At 54.0% G+C, this 13,419-nt stretch overlaps 1 protein-coding gene across 17 annotated transcripts in view; it reads right to left on the reverse strand.

The window, feature by feature from the left end:
• EPB41L1 (erythrocyte membrane protein band 4.1 like 1) overlaps positions 1-13,419 on the reverse strand; it is a 123,009-nt gene that overhangs the window by 63,208 nt on the left and 46,382 nt on the right. Inside the window, exon 1 of one of the 17 annotated variants that reach the window (XM_059133321.1) lies at positions 7,577-7,925. The exons of the other annotated variants lie outside the window; for them this stretch is intronic. The gene's annotated coding sequence lies outside the window, so the exon portion shown is untranslated. Of the gene's footprint in view, positions 1-7,576; positions 7,926-13,419 lie in introns of those variants that run through there. 17 annotated transcript variants of the gene reach the window in all.

Consider the following 13,419-nt stretch of genomic DNA (forward strand, 5'->3'; position numbering starts at 1 on the left):
GAGAGTGGCCTCTGGGGCCTGGTGCTACCCTCGAGGCCAAGGCTCAGGAGCCCCCAACAGAGGCAGGTGGGGTCAAGAGGGGAGCTGGGCCTGCCGTAGTCAGCAGCGCTGCTCAGCTCTGTCTGCAGCAACAGGAACAGGGCGATTTGTCGGCACCGCATTAAATAAAACCAAGCAACGTGAAGAGGCTGCCACCCGTGGGTACTGGCTCCGTGCCGCCAAGTAGCCATAGGCTGATGTGCAGTTTTGGCCTGGGGGACCACATGACCCACCCAGACCTGCAGAGCAATGGCATCAGAAAGGAGAAAGACCTCCTGCCCGGACCACACGGCTGGCTGCAGAGACAGTCAGAGACCTTCCCGTACCGGGGCATCCTCTGAATGCCAGGCAGTGAGCTGGCTGTGTGCCAGGCTTTGTCTCATTTGAGCTGCACAAGGGCCACCCAGGGCAGATGGGCTTATCCCTCAGGCCAGCTTGGCTGGCCAAGGTCATGAAGCTCACCAGTTCAAGTAGAACCAGAACGAAGACCCAGCTCTGCTAGCTGACAGTCCCGCACTCTTCCCCCTCAATCCTGCTACATCCCACAAACTCCACCTCGCTGTCAACCATGTAACCAAGCTACGGTTGCTCTGGATGTAGAAATAATAACAGCAGTACCAACCCCTCCCACATGTGGGTGCTTTACAATTTAAAGAATCCTTTTATAATTATCATTTCACTTGGTCCTCACCGATCAGGGGCGGGTGAGAGGGAATGTAGAACAGCAGTGAGGAACACAGGCTCTGGACGAGAGTTTGAATCCTGGCTTGAGGACCTTGGGCAAGATACTGGACCTCCCTGAGAGCCAGTGTGAGCCTGTAAAATGAGAATAACAAGCCCTATGCCTCAAAGGCATGCTGTGAGAAATAAATGTGAGAATGCACGAGAAGCTCCCTTTGGCACCATGTCGCCAGACAGCAGACAATGAGTGGCAACGTTGGCTCTTGTCAGTAAGGTTGTCACAACCATACAGACGGGCAAAGCAAGGTCCAGAGAAGGCAACAAACTTTTCTGAGGATGCTCAGGGTGTAGGCAGCAGCTGGACTCCAGCAGCAGCTTAAAGCATCCAAAGAGAATTTGGAAATTCCACAGGTGAGCTCCATACTGGGTCCATTGACAGAAGAGGTTTCCCTGGGACATCCTCACCCTTTGAGAGTGACAAAGACAGGGTCTCCTCCAAGCAAGCCAGCCCCTTCAAGGTCCTTGCCCCGCTCAGCTCTGCTGAAAAGCAGGGGCTGAAGTGGGGAGCAGCAGACCTGTAGAGCCCCCCACCCCAGCCAACCCTCATGCTCGTTTCTGACTCTCTCTCTCATTTCATTTTCTTCAATTGTTCAAACGCTATTAGAGTTCATTGTCAGTATCATTTAGACTAGCGTAAAATTGGGAGCAACTTTAAATATCTATCAACAGGGCCTTGGCCAAATTACCTAGGATTTACCCCTTTAGATTTATTTATTATTTGAGAGAGACAGAGTGAGAAAGCGCACCTGCGAGTGAGTGGGGGGAGGGGCAGAGCATGACCTGAGCTGAAACCGAGTCTGATACTTAACTGACTGAGCCACCCAGGCACCCCAGGATTTACCCCGCTAAAAATAAATGATAGGACTGGGGCACCTGGGTGGCTCAGTCAGTAAGCGGCTGCCTTCGCTCAGATCACGATCTGAGCCCCATGTGGAGACCCATGTCCGGCTCCCTGCTCAGTGGAAAGTCTGCTTCTCCCTCTCCCTCTGCCCTTCTCCCCGCTTATGCACACTTGCTCACTCGCTCTGTCTCTCAAATAAATAAATTCTTTTTAAAAAGTGAATTATGAAAGTATAACATACTTGTGAAAATTTTTGCTATAGATTTTATATATATCTACATGGAAAGATGCTGATATAGAGTTAAGTGAAAAAATGCAAGTTGTAAAACAATGATGCAATTTATGGCCCCATTCTGGTTTGTGTGCTTATGTAGGCACAGAAAATACCCTGAGGGACAACTGTTATCATTGGGTCCTGCTGGACAGAAGAATTTTGGTTGGGGAGACAAAGGGAGAATACACTTCTGAATTATTAGGACTTTTCACATATTTCTTTTCTGATTAAAATTAAGGAACAGAGGTACCTGGGTGGCTCAGTCAGTTGAGTGTCTGCCTTCGGCTCAGGTCATGATCCCAGGGTCCTGGGATCGAGTCCTAGATTGGGGCTCCCTGCTCAGGGGAGATCCTGCTTCTCCCTCTCCTTCTGTCCCTCCCTCTCTGCTTGTGCTGTCTCTCGCTTTCTCTCAAGTAAATAAAATCTTTTTAAAAACATAAAAAACAAAAAAATCCCCTCAGTGGGTTAAAGCCTCTGCCTTCGGCTCAGGCCATGATCCTGGACTCCTGGGATGGGGCCCCTCATTGGACTCTCTGCTCGGCAGGGAGCCTGCTCCCAACCCCACCTCTGCCTGCCTCTCTGCCTACTTGTGTTTTCTGTCAATTAAATACATAAAATCTTTTAAAAAATAAAAATAAGGAAAATAAAAAGTATTTTTAGAAGATCTGTTTTGATCAGTCTTACTGACCTCCTATCATATCTGCTGTAACTCCATTTCTGCCTGTTCTTTCCCAATCTGTTATCTCTGGTCATCCCTAATTCTACACCACTTCAATCTGAGTGCTCCTAATTTTACAGGTTTTTTTTTTCCATTTAACATTAATTGTATCAGAAATACTTCCCCCTTATTAAATCATTATCATCACAGCTAATATTCATGGGTGCTTGACTATGTGCTAGTTACAGTGCTAAGAGTTTTACATGCCCGAAATCATTTAATCTTGACAACAACCCCAAAAGCAGATTCTTGGACTGTCCATATTGCAGATGGGGCAAGTGAGGCTTAAAAGATCAATCTGCCAAAGCCTGGAAGCTCAGAAGGCTGGAAAGTAGACTAAATCCCTGGTCTGTGTGCGTCCCAAGCCCTTGGCTAGGAACCCCTTCACCCTACTTCCCCTGCACAGCTACTGAGCGATGAGTAAGCATGGACCGGGTAGAGATGAGGAGGACAGGTCCTGGGTCTTACAGCCTATATGACCTTGGACAAGCCAACTCCCCTCTGCTTTGTTCCTTCCATCAATTCTTTCACCAGACAAGCATTTGCAAATCACTGAGCTATATGCGGGGGGGATAGAACAATGAATTAAACATGAACCCTGCCCTCAAGGAGATTAGAACCTAACCTGAATCTCCTCGTGCACGGGCAGAATCTAACCCTGTCCCACCTGGGTCACACAGACGTGAAATGAATTAAGGATGCGAAGGAGCTTCCCAAGTGCCCCACTCCATATGCTGTAAGAGTAAGTATTTCTGTGGCTGTTCACGGCTGTATATTATTTTATCCACTGGATGTTCCAAAACGCTCTCAATCATCTTCCTATTGTTGGGCACTTAGTCCCAATTTACTGCTATTATACAGGAAGCTCTGATGGGGATTCATCCAAAGGAAATTATTCAAAAGGAAAAAAAAAGAAAAGCCAGATGCACAAAAAGATGCCAGGCAGCCTTCAGAATGACTGAAGGGAGACAGTTCTTCATCTTCAGCCCGTGAGGCCTCAAACCCAATTCACAACCCCTGCGGCCTGCCCCAGCCCTCCAGCTGAGCCCCCTGCCCCCCAGGAGAGAGGACATCTCAGTGCACTGTCAACCTTCCTCCCTCACCCGCCCTCCCAGTCCACGGGGCTGACGTTTCTCCCACAAGGCTGCAGTCCCGCCCTTCCTCGTGGTTCTTGCAGTTGCCAAAGGGACCTTCCGGAATACTTCTGTCATGCCCCAGTGCATGCAAGCCCTGTGCAGACCTACCAAGGCTCCCGGAGCCTCCAGGCTCCTGTCAAGTGGAAACATCTTAGCCTGGCATTTGAGAGAGACTGAGGGGAGAGAGCAGTCGTGTTTCCTGAGTCCCTGGGATGTGCCAGGACCACGCTAGGCCCCTTTACATAACCACCACCACACGTGGCCTCAAGAAGACAGGTGTGTTTATCCCTGTTTTACAGATGAGGAAACTGAGGCTCAGGCTAGCTACGTGATGGGCCCGAGGGCACGTGGCTGGTACACTGTGGAGTTGTGTGACAAGAGCTTAGGCCTGGTGGATTCCAGAACCTTGCCAAAGACCCAGCCCCAAGCCAGCTTTCTGAGTCACCTCCCAGTGCACCCAGCCCTCCTGCCCTACCTGCCCCAGGAGTCCCAGAGCACCCACTCTTCTTCAGAGGCAACTCTACTTCCTTCCCCTCTGACCTGGGGAGTGGGGACCCCTCCTCACAGCCACTGAAATTCCACTTGGCCTTTGGTGCCCAGGGCACAGGCTCCAGGAAGCCTTCCCTGATCACCATGCTTAGCCTATGGCACAGCTGGCTCTTCACCTCCCCACGTCCTATCTGTGCTTCTCCAACCAGACTGTGAACCCCCTGAAAAGAAGGATGTTTCCTCGGACACAACAGGGGGGCCTACAGGACATATACCCAGAGAATGTTTTTCCAATTGCACAAAACTGGGCCTCTGAGAAGACACTACAGGCTGCTGGTATGGCCACTGGGAACGTAGCTTTGGCCTACTCCGCCTGGATTGAAATCAGGGCTCCCCCATGACCTAGCCATGTGACCCTGAGCAACTGCCTTTCCCTTGCCCCTTGCCTGTAAGCCTCAGTTCCCTCAATGTATAAAATGGGAAGAAGTATTCCTACCTCACTGGGTTTTGTGAAAATTGTAGGAGTTGTACGGGTAAGCCCTTTGAACAGGGCCTGGCATGTCGTAGGTGCTCAGTAAATGCTGGCTGTTCCTATTCTCATCCCCAAGCCACCCGCCCTAGAAGCGCCTCCTCATCCCCATCCCACCTGGTACCCTGCATTCCCACCCTTATGTTTTCAGGTTATTAGGGTCCCAGCAATGCGGAAGGGGTAGGGCTGGGTGAACAGGGGGGCTAACTAGACTGAAAGCCAACCAGTCTTCCCAGAGAGCCAATGGGGGCAGGGAGCCCAGAGCAGCCCACTTCTAGGGAACCCTGGCCAGGAAGCAGAAAGCCAAGGCAGCCACTCTGTCAGGGCTCCTCACGAGTATCCCACTGCCCCATCCCTCCGGACATCAGAAGCACTTGGGCCACAGAACTGCCTTTGTCCCACCAGACCCAACACAGAGCACTCTAGCTGGACCAGCCCCAGTGCATCAGCTGTGGCTGACCAGCTGTGACTCTGCTGGACACCAACCTGGCACGCCCAGATACCGCCCCAGACATATCGCCATGGGAGAGAGAGGGGCTCCGGATGCAGACAGCCCCACACTTTCCAGCTGTGTAACCTCAGGCAGGTGACACAACTTCTCTGAGCTGCAGTTTCTCATTGATACAGAGTGGATAATACCTGACAGGGCTGCTGTGAGATAAGGCAAAGCACTAGCCCAAGGTAACTGCTCGGTCAATGCCATCATCCTGATTTTACTGGTCACTGATATTACTCCAGGTGGAGATTTTCATCCCCTTTTAATAAATGGGGATACAGAAGCCCAGAGAGGCTCACAGAGAAGTCCATGTTGGAGCTAACAGCACAGTCCAGTCAAGAGACCCTATCCACTTTCTCTGCAGGCTCAGGCCCAGAATATCGCTGAGCCTCCAGCATCCTCTTGGCTCTGGATACTCCCAAGGTCAAGGGCTGCTGGCTGCCCATTGCCTCAGCTCTGGCCCATTATCTGTGAGGCAGCCTGACCTTTTCAGGAGGCCAATGTGAGACCCCCTCCTAAAGGTTGGCCTCAAGCTCTAGAATGTCCAGTCTCTGTCCAAGACCTGTGTAGGCAAAAGCCACAGCGATGGAGAAGCAGGTATCCGGGCTGCAGGAACCTCAAACCAAGGGTAGAAGACCTGGGTGCCTTAGTGCTGGCCCTCCCACTCAGCTGCTAGGTGACCTTGGACAAGTCATTCTTCCTCTCTAGGTCTCATTCAAGCTTTCAACATTTTCTAAGTGAGGACTACCAACGGGGCCAAGCATCATCCTCATGCAGGTTCTCCGAGAAGCTCACAGAGCTGAGCCCAGGGAAATGCCACATGGCCCAGGAGAGGTGTTCATAGTAACAATGCCCCCTGCAATGATCTCTAGGACTGCCTCGCAGTACCCTTCAAGGGACCAACCTCTGCATGCCACAAAGACTGTACGTGGGGTTGCCAGGCAGGCATGACCTCAGGCTGGCCAGGAGAAGCCAGCTTCCTCCCTGCACAGAGCTGGCAGCGCCTCCCTGGGCCACAGCAGCTCAGAGAGGAGGCTGGCACAGGCTGCCTCTGCCGCAGGCTCCATCTGGAGGAATGGGTGGGCAGGCAGGCACACAGCCGCCCCTATTCTCCACATCCTTGTCCAGGTCAGGCAGCACTGTCTTCCAGGAGCTTGTGGGGACTCCATTCCCATCCCCAGCTCTCAACATGGCCCAGCTGCTGCTAATTCTGGAAGACTCCTATCGCTGGGAGATGGGGGAGAGATGGAGCAGCCAGACCCCACACAGCCCGAGAGGTCCTAAATCCAGCCCTCTTACACTCCCACCTTTGCAGAGGAGGTGATATGCCGATCCAGAAGTGAAGGCAGGAACACGTGGTAGTGCCTTTCCCCCACCAACGCATTCTCAGAGTTTTGTGGGGGGGCAGGGTGGCAAGGACCCTAGCCGGCAGCCAACAAGGAGACCAGTATCTTCAGAACTCTTTCCTAGTCCTTGTCCAGTGCCTCAAGGTCCCCATGGACCATCCTGGGGCCGTAGGTCTGCCAGGCAGTGGCCTCCGCACCTGGTAAGTTACCCTAGTGGCTACAGTCCTTTGCCCGCCCCCCTGATGCCTGTCCCCAAGACCCCAGCTTCTCAGGCCCTCAGACATTCCTAAGTGTGAAGGTGCCAGACACAACCAGAACCCACAAGTCCTCTCCCTCTAATCAGAGGAGCAGCCTTGGGCCAGAACAATAGGAAACCAGAACCCCAGAGGTGCCTGGACCTCCACTCATCCACCCAGCTTTGGGTGACTTGGAGGGGAGATGCAGTGGGAAGTGAGGCCAGGGTGGAAAAAGGTCTATAACCAGAGGGTGAGGGAGAGGATAGGAGCTGCCCAGCACCCTAGTCTCTAACCAAGAGACTGGCTTGCGGCATCTGAAGCTTAGACAAGAAGATCCAGGGAGCCCCTGGCCTCCACCGAGGCAGCAGGAACAATCTCAAAGAACAGAGTGGCCCTGCCAGGGAGCCCAGCACCCAGCAACCGTTCATCCCAACAGTAACCACCAGCCCACAGCCTGCCCACCTCTCTCTCCAGGCCTCGGAGAGGCTGCAGACCTGGGAGGCAGGGAAGAACAGCACAGATCTCACCACAACCACCACCACCACCACTACCACTACTGCCACCACCACCACCACCACTACCACCAACACACACAGGCCAGGGAGTCAACAGCCTGCAAACTCAGTTCCTCCCGGTCTGGTCCCCGGTCCTCCCCAGGGTCGCAGGCCGGGCCTACACGTACTGAGTCCCCAGTCCCCCGTGCCACCTGACTCCCCCCACCACGTGCCTACCTGAGCCCGGGGTGCCCCATCTTGGGCAGGCTGGGCGGGGGGCGCCCCGTCGGCTCCTGCGGGGCCGGGAGGCCGCGGGGCGGGGCGGGCGCTCGGGGCCGCGGCGGGCTCTGCGGAGCAGCCTGTTCCGCGACACCCCCGCCCGCTGATGGATGCCGACTGCAGCAGCGGCGGCGGCGGCAGCGGCGGCGGTTCGGCGTGCGCCGGGGGCTGGGCACCGTGCCCACAGCCCCGGGCCTGGCGCCCGACGCGCGCGCGCGGCCAGCCCCCGCCCCCGCCCGGCCTCCGCGCCCAGCCCAGGGGCGGCCGCCGCGCGCCTGCCTGCTCCCTCCGGCGGCCCTGCCCCTGCCTCCGCCTCCTCTCGCCCAGCTTCCCTCTCCTCCTCCTTCTGCTTCTCTCTCTCTCTCTCTTTCTCTCAGTCTCCCAGGCCACTTCCTCCCCGGCGCTGTCACCGGCCGTTCCCCGACCCCTGCGGGACCGCGATGGAGCCACGGAGCCAACTCCTGCGCTCTCGCGGCCCCCCCATTCCGCCCCCCCCCCCCCCGCCACCCTCGGGCCCTCGCGCGGGGAAGACCCCTCTTGGGAGCTCGGCAGGGACAGAGGGAAGGGGGAGGGGAGAAGAAGGGGGAGGATCCCTGACTCAGAAGGGGTGACTCAGACTCAGTGGGCCTCCCAGCCCACCGAGCAGAGCCGGATACCCTCACCTCCCCAGCAGCAAAGAAGGGCACGATCTCCCAGGGACTCAGGGCTCCTCCCCCACCAGGGAGGAGGTATGTGTAAAGGTCTCCTAGGATCCTGTGGGTCTCTGAGCCTATGTGTGCATTTGCCCATATGTGCCATGGTGGCAGTGACCCTAAGTATAACTGGGGACTGGGCCTGTGTACACATGGTTTTTTCTGGATGTTCCTGAGCACTCACTAGGTGTGCACCTAGGCTCCTGAAGGTAGGGGGCGGGGTAGCCAAGGGGTCTTTGGCACTGAGGGTAGGACTCAAAAACCACATGAAAGCTCTTCAGCGGAACTAACTCAAAAAGCTGGTCCCAACCACCACACCTCCAGCTCCCTCTATCCACAGGATCGGACCTCAAATGGCAGAGGACTGTGGGAGGCAGAGGGCCTGGGGTCTGGTCCAGTTCTGCCGTTGTCTTGGCCAATAGTTTGGGGCAAGTTGTTCTCCTGCTTTGGGCCTCAGTTTGCAAACAATCAAAGAAAGGGTTGGACATACTCACCTCTAGGATCCTATTTCATGGTGGAAGCCCCAGGGAAGACAGTGGATAACTCCCAGCATAATCTCCAAAGACTTCTGCCCCTGGTATCATCTGTAGCCCACAGGACCCGTACTCCCCAGCCTCTTCCCCCCAGGCATACACAGATTTTTCCACTCTTCAAATAATTCCCTGGTACCTACTATATGGTAGCCACTGTTCTAGGCCTCCCAGACTCCACTGCAATGGAAACCACAGAAGCCCAAAGCTGGGAGGCAGGCCAGACGTGAGCCAAGCCATCCGCAACCCCCCTCACCCCCGCAAGCTGTAGGTCCCTCAGTGTCAGCCTTACCGGTGGGCTGTGTCCCTCAGTGCCGACTCACCACTGCCCAACTCTACTCCCTGTCTTTGAGTGTATGTGTGGCTGCTCCCTCCTGGTGACCTTACAACCTAGGTCCTAATATATCACAATAGGGCCACCAGAGAATGAGGCCATGCCTTCTCCCCAGCATTCTTCAGAGAACACCCCCACACCAAGCCTTATCTTCTCCAACTTAAACATGACAAAACTCCACCAGATGTTCCCAAGATGTAGCATCCAGTCCCTTCACTCTCCGTGCTGTCCACTAGGCTCAGGAGAGGGCAGACACCAGAAGGAAGCCAGTTCCTCCCAGCCCTAGAGAACATGCCCTTGATCCAGACAGGAGCCGGGAAGACAAACAAAGCGGCCCAGAGCCAATTCACAGAACGACCAGAGTCCCGCTGGGCAGACTTCCTTAACAGATGTCCTTCACCTCTGGACTTTTCACTCTCCAGCTTCCCAAATTCCTGTCAGGAACTCACCAAGCCCTCTAGGGTATAGCCTTGGGCAAGTCACTTTGCCACTGGGGATGTTTGTTTGAGTTCAGTTACTGCACATTCGTTCAAAGGAATGAGTGAAAAGATCCGTAAAACTCCAGAGTCACATCAGATGAACTTGCTGTTTCTTTTACACATCTGGTAAGAAATCCTTGACTCCCTGCTGGCCACTATTTTTATTCCAGATTGACTCCAAGCCTCTTCTGTTCACTGACCTTCCCAACCCTGGGCTCCTATAGGCAGGACAGAGCATGCGGCCAAAGCCCATGTTCCTCCTAGTTCAGTCTCCTTCGCTGGATCCTCCTCCCCTTCCTTCCTTCTCCCTCCTCTCCTGGGTCAGGGCCACTTTCCCACCCTCCTCAGCTAGACGGAGCCTCTCGCTTTCCCAGAAGAATCTGAGCTACATTCCAAAGACCAAGGCAGGACATTCCCAGACATCATTCTGGATTTATACTCAAAAGGCCCAATTAATTCCCTTCAGGTCAGTGGGACCATACAGAAAGGTGGGCTTCTTCTACTGTGGTCATTATTTCTATGGTTAGTATTGACCAGTATTTCTATTAGCACATTCCAGTTTGCAAAGTACTTTTGTGTGTGATCTTCACAACATCTTGGGAGATAATATCATCCCCATTTTATAAACAGGCAGGCTGAGGCCCAGAGTGGTGAGTGACTTGTGCAAGGTTATACCTGCTCCGTCACACTAGCTCTCTGAACCAAGTTCCACTTGACCCTGCAATAACCTTTTGCAGAGAAATCTGGTGGAGGGTGGGCTTGGGGGTACTCTGACGAACGCATGGCTCCTTATGGGTGTCAGCTGAAGTTAATACTCCAGTTCCTTTGTTGCCTTCCTTCCCCAGGCAGGGAAACTGAGGCACAGGAACAAGACCTAACCCAGCACCACCTCTCCTGAAAACCCCCGTGGAGAAATGCTAGGGGCCCAGGTGGACAAAGAAGAGCCCACCCAGGGAAGAAGGTCTTTCCAGCTCCCTTGGTTCTCCCTGAATTCTGCTTCCAGCCCTGGCTCTACCACTGTCTGTGTTACTTGGGCAGAACTGACCTCTCTGAGCCTGTTTCCTCATCTATAAAATGGGAGAAATTCTTCCTGCCCTACTGCCGTTAACGGGGTTGGTGTGATGGGGAGGTGGTCAGCAAAGGCTGGTGGAAGAGAAGGGACAGGACCCTGCCTCCCTTCTCTGGTTTGCTCAGGAGGTGGGATAAATTATTTTCTCTTAAATTTTAACTCCAAGGAGCTTGATGGAAAAGGGCCAGGATATCAGAAAGCCAGAAGGATGGAAATGATTTGCCCCATTGGCTGGGAAGCCAAAGCACACAGTGTCAGCAATGGCCTCCACCCCGCCCCCCAGCAAGGCTGGGGCAGAGGTGACACTGAACCCTTCAAGCAGGGCCCCTCCTACCCTCTTTTTTATCTTCAGTGGCCTCTGTCAAGGTCACCCCAAGTAGTCAGTGGTCTCATGACTCCCCACCAGCAGGGGCCCCTTGGTTCCCGGGCAAGCAGGGTAGGTGGTTAGTTCTCCTAGCCCAAGGTCTTAATCTTTCATTCAGCAAACAGTAATGTTCACACTGAGCTGGGCCCTAGACTCAGGGGAGGCGAGAGGAATTGGGTAGCCTCCGTCTTTGGATTCAGTGTCAGTCCAGTGGGAGAGCACGGCACATAAGCCAGCCCATCAGAGGGCACACTGTGAGATGAATACCACCGTTTTCTGAGGACTTACTTTGTACCTGACACTAGACACACATTCATTTGTAGAATGTTCACAATAATTCTCTAGCATCGAAATCATTCACTCCTTTCGCAGCTAAAGTAAGTGATGCTCGAAGGGGTTAATGACTTCCCAAAGCTCACCCAGCGAAGAAACAGCAGAACCAGGATGTGACTGCCATGTCTGTCTGATGCCAAACCCTGAGCGTCAATCCTTATGCTCTCTTCCCTGCCCCCAGAGCTGTGCCGACGACTAAGGTAGCTACTAGGCGCATGCGGCTACTGAGTCCTTGAACCGAGACAGATGCAAATTGAGGTGTATTGTAAGGCTAAAGTTGGCACTGGACATTGAAGATTTAATTGGAAAAGAGTGTAATAGAGCTCAGTAATTTTTGTGTCGAAGTATCTTAGATATATTGAGTTAATAAAATAGATCATTAGAATATGTCATTGGTTTCTTTTTGCTTTTCTTTTTTCACATGGCCGCTAGAACATTCTAAATTACAAATGTGGCTCACATGACATTTCCTTTATCATTTAGATAGTCTGAATTTAGTCTGGTTTTACATAGTCTGAAGTCCTAACCCAGCCCCTGGGGCTCAGAGAAGGCTTCCTGGAGGAGGGGATGCCCAAACTGAGCTTGGTTAAAGGCAAGGTTGTGGAGAGGAGGGTATTCCAGAGCAAGAAAGCTGCAGGGCATCTGGCTTTGGCCCCAGAGGGCTGCAGGGCCTGGGTGGGCTGAGCTGCAGCTCCAGGCAGCTGAGAGCTGGGCCAGTCTCTGGGGGAAGCTACCAGAGTCAAACTTTCCAGAGCAGCACAACACGCAGGTCTGGAACAGTCTGCCTAACAAGCTTGTTCTCACTGGTCTTTGGCACTCTCTGGAAGACACTGCGGGGTTGCTGCATCTGCCTGCGTGTAGAGAGCAGGCAGGGTGGACAGGCGGCAGCACTCACCTGGCAGGGACCTCCCCCCTCCCGCTGCCCCCATCTCCTGCCTTCAGATTCCTCCAGGAAGGCTCCCAACACGCTGCAGTCCCCAAGGACCACCCTTCCCTCGAATCTTCCAGGCCAGACCGTGGGAGCCGCACTCTCCTGCATTAGGTCATACTCTGGTGTGGAATGATGACAGAGCTGCATGGCGGGTCACACAGTACAATGTACTTTTCTAGACCTAGTGTGGTGTTGCTGAAGAGCATGAGGGCAACATTTACCTCTGCGGAGGGGGCCAGAGGCAGGGATGGGACGCTCATGAATTTGAGCTGTGTGACCTTGGGCAGGGCCTCTCTGAGCCTCAGTTTTCACCTCTGTAGAATGGGGATGATATTGGCACCACCTCCTAGAGCCTAGGAAGAGGACATGAGAGAAAACCCACATGTTGAGCGTGTCCTGCAGTACCCTGAATCTCTCCAAAGCCTTCAAAGTTGCCTCACCGCAGGAAGTTCACCCCCCCTGCCTCTTCCACCCGGTTCTACCCAGCCTGTCCCTCCTCTGGCCTACTAGACCACACATCTCTTGTCTCCGCCTCTAAATTTGGAGTTCAGCTATCATGAGGCTCTCTGGCTTCTGGCAAAGGGGGGAGCCTTACCTTCCCCCACCCCCCTCTTTCGTCTTTCCGTACCCACAGCCAGGCCTCTGCACAGGTCCCCGCGTCCCAAGGGCTCTCAAGGCCCACTCCAGTAGCTTGGACGTTTGTCCGCCATCTTTGGCCAAAAAATAATGCAGCTCTGGAAGAATGTGTACCTGTTGGTCTCCACCGAGCAAATCTCCAGGAGCTGGTCCTGCTCTGCTTCCTCCACGGAGGAGCCTTCAGGGGTCCCCTGTTCTCTGATAAAGCAAGCCAAACTCCTCAGCCTGACTCCCCAGATCGTTCACAGGCTGATCTCACCTGATTCCTCAGTCTTTTCCTCAGGTTCTGCGTGGGGAGCTCTGTCAGTATGAATGCTTCCAGGCTCCCAGGATGGCGGCCCAGCCCTGCCTCTCTGCTTCTGCCCCTGTTCTTTCCTCTGCCTGGGAGACCCCTCCTCCTTTTCCCATAGTCATTCATCCAGGCATCCTCCAG

The sequence above is a fragment of the Mustela lutreola genome, chromosome 9, assembly GCF_030435805.1.
Source record: "Mustela lutreola isolate mMusLut2 chromosome 9, mMusLut2.pri, whole genome shotgun sequence".
Classification (NCBI taxonomy): domain Eukaryota; kingdom Metazoa; phylum Chordata; class Mammalia; order Carnivora; family Mustelidae; genus Mustela; species Mustela lutreola.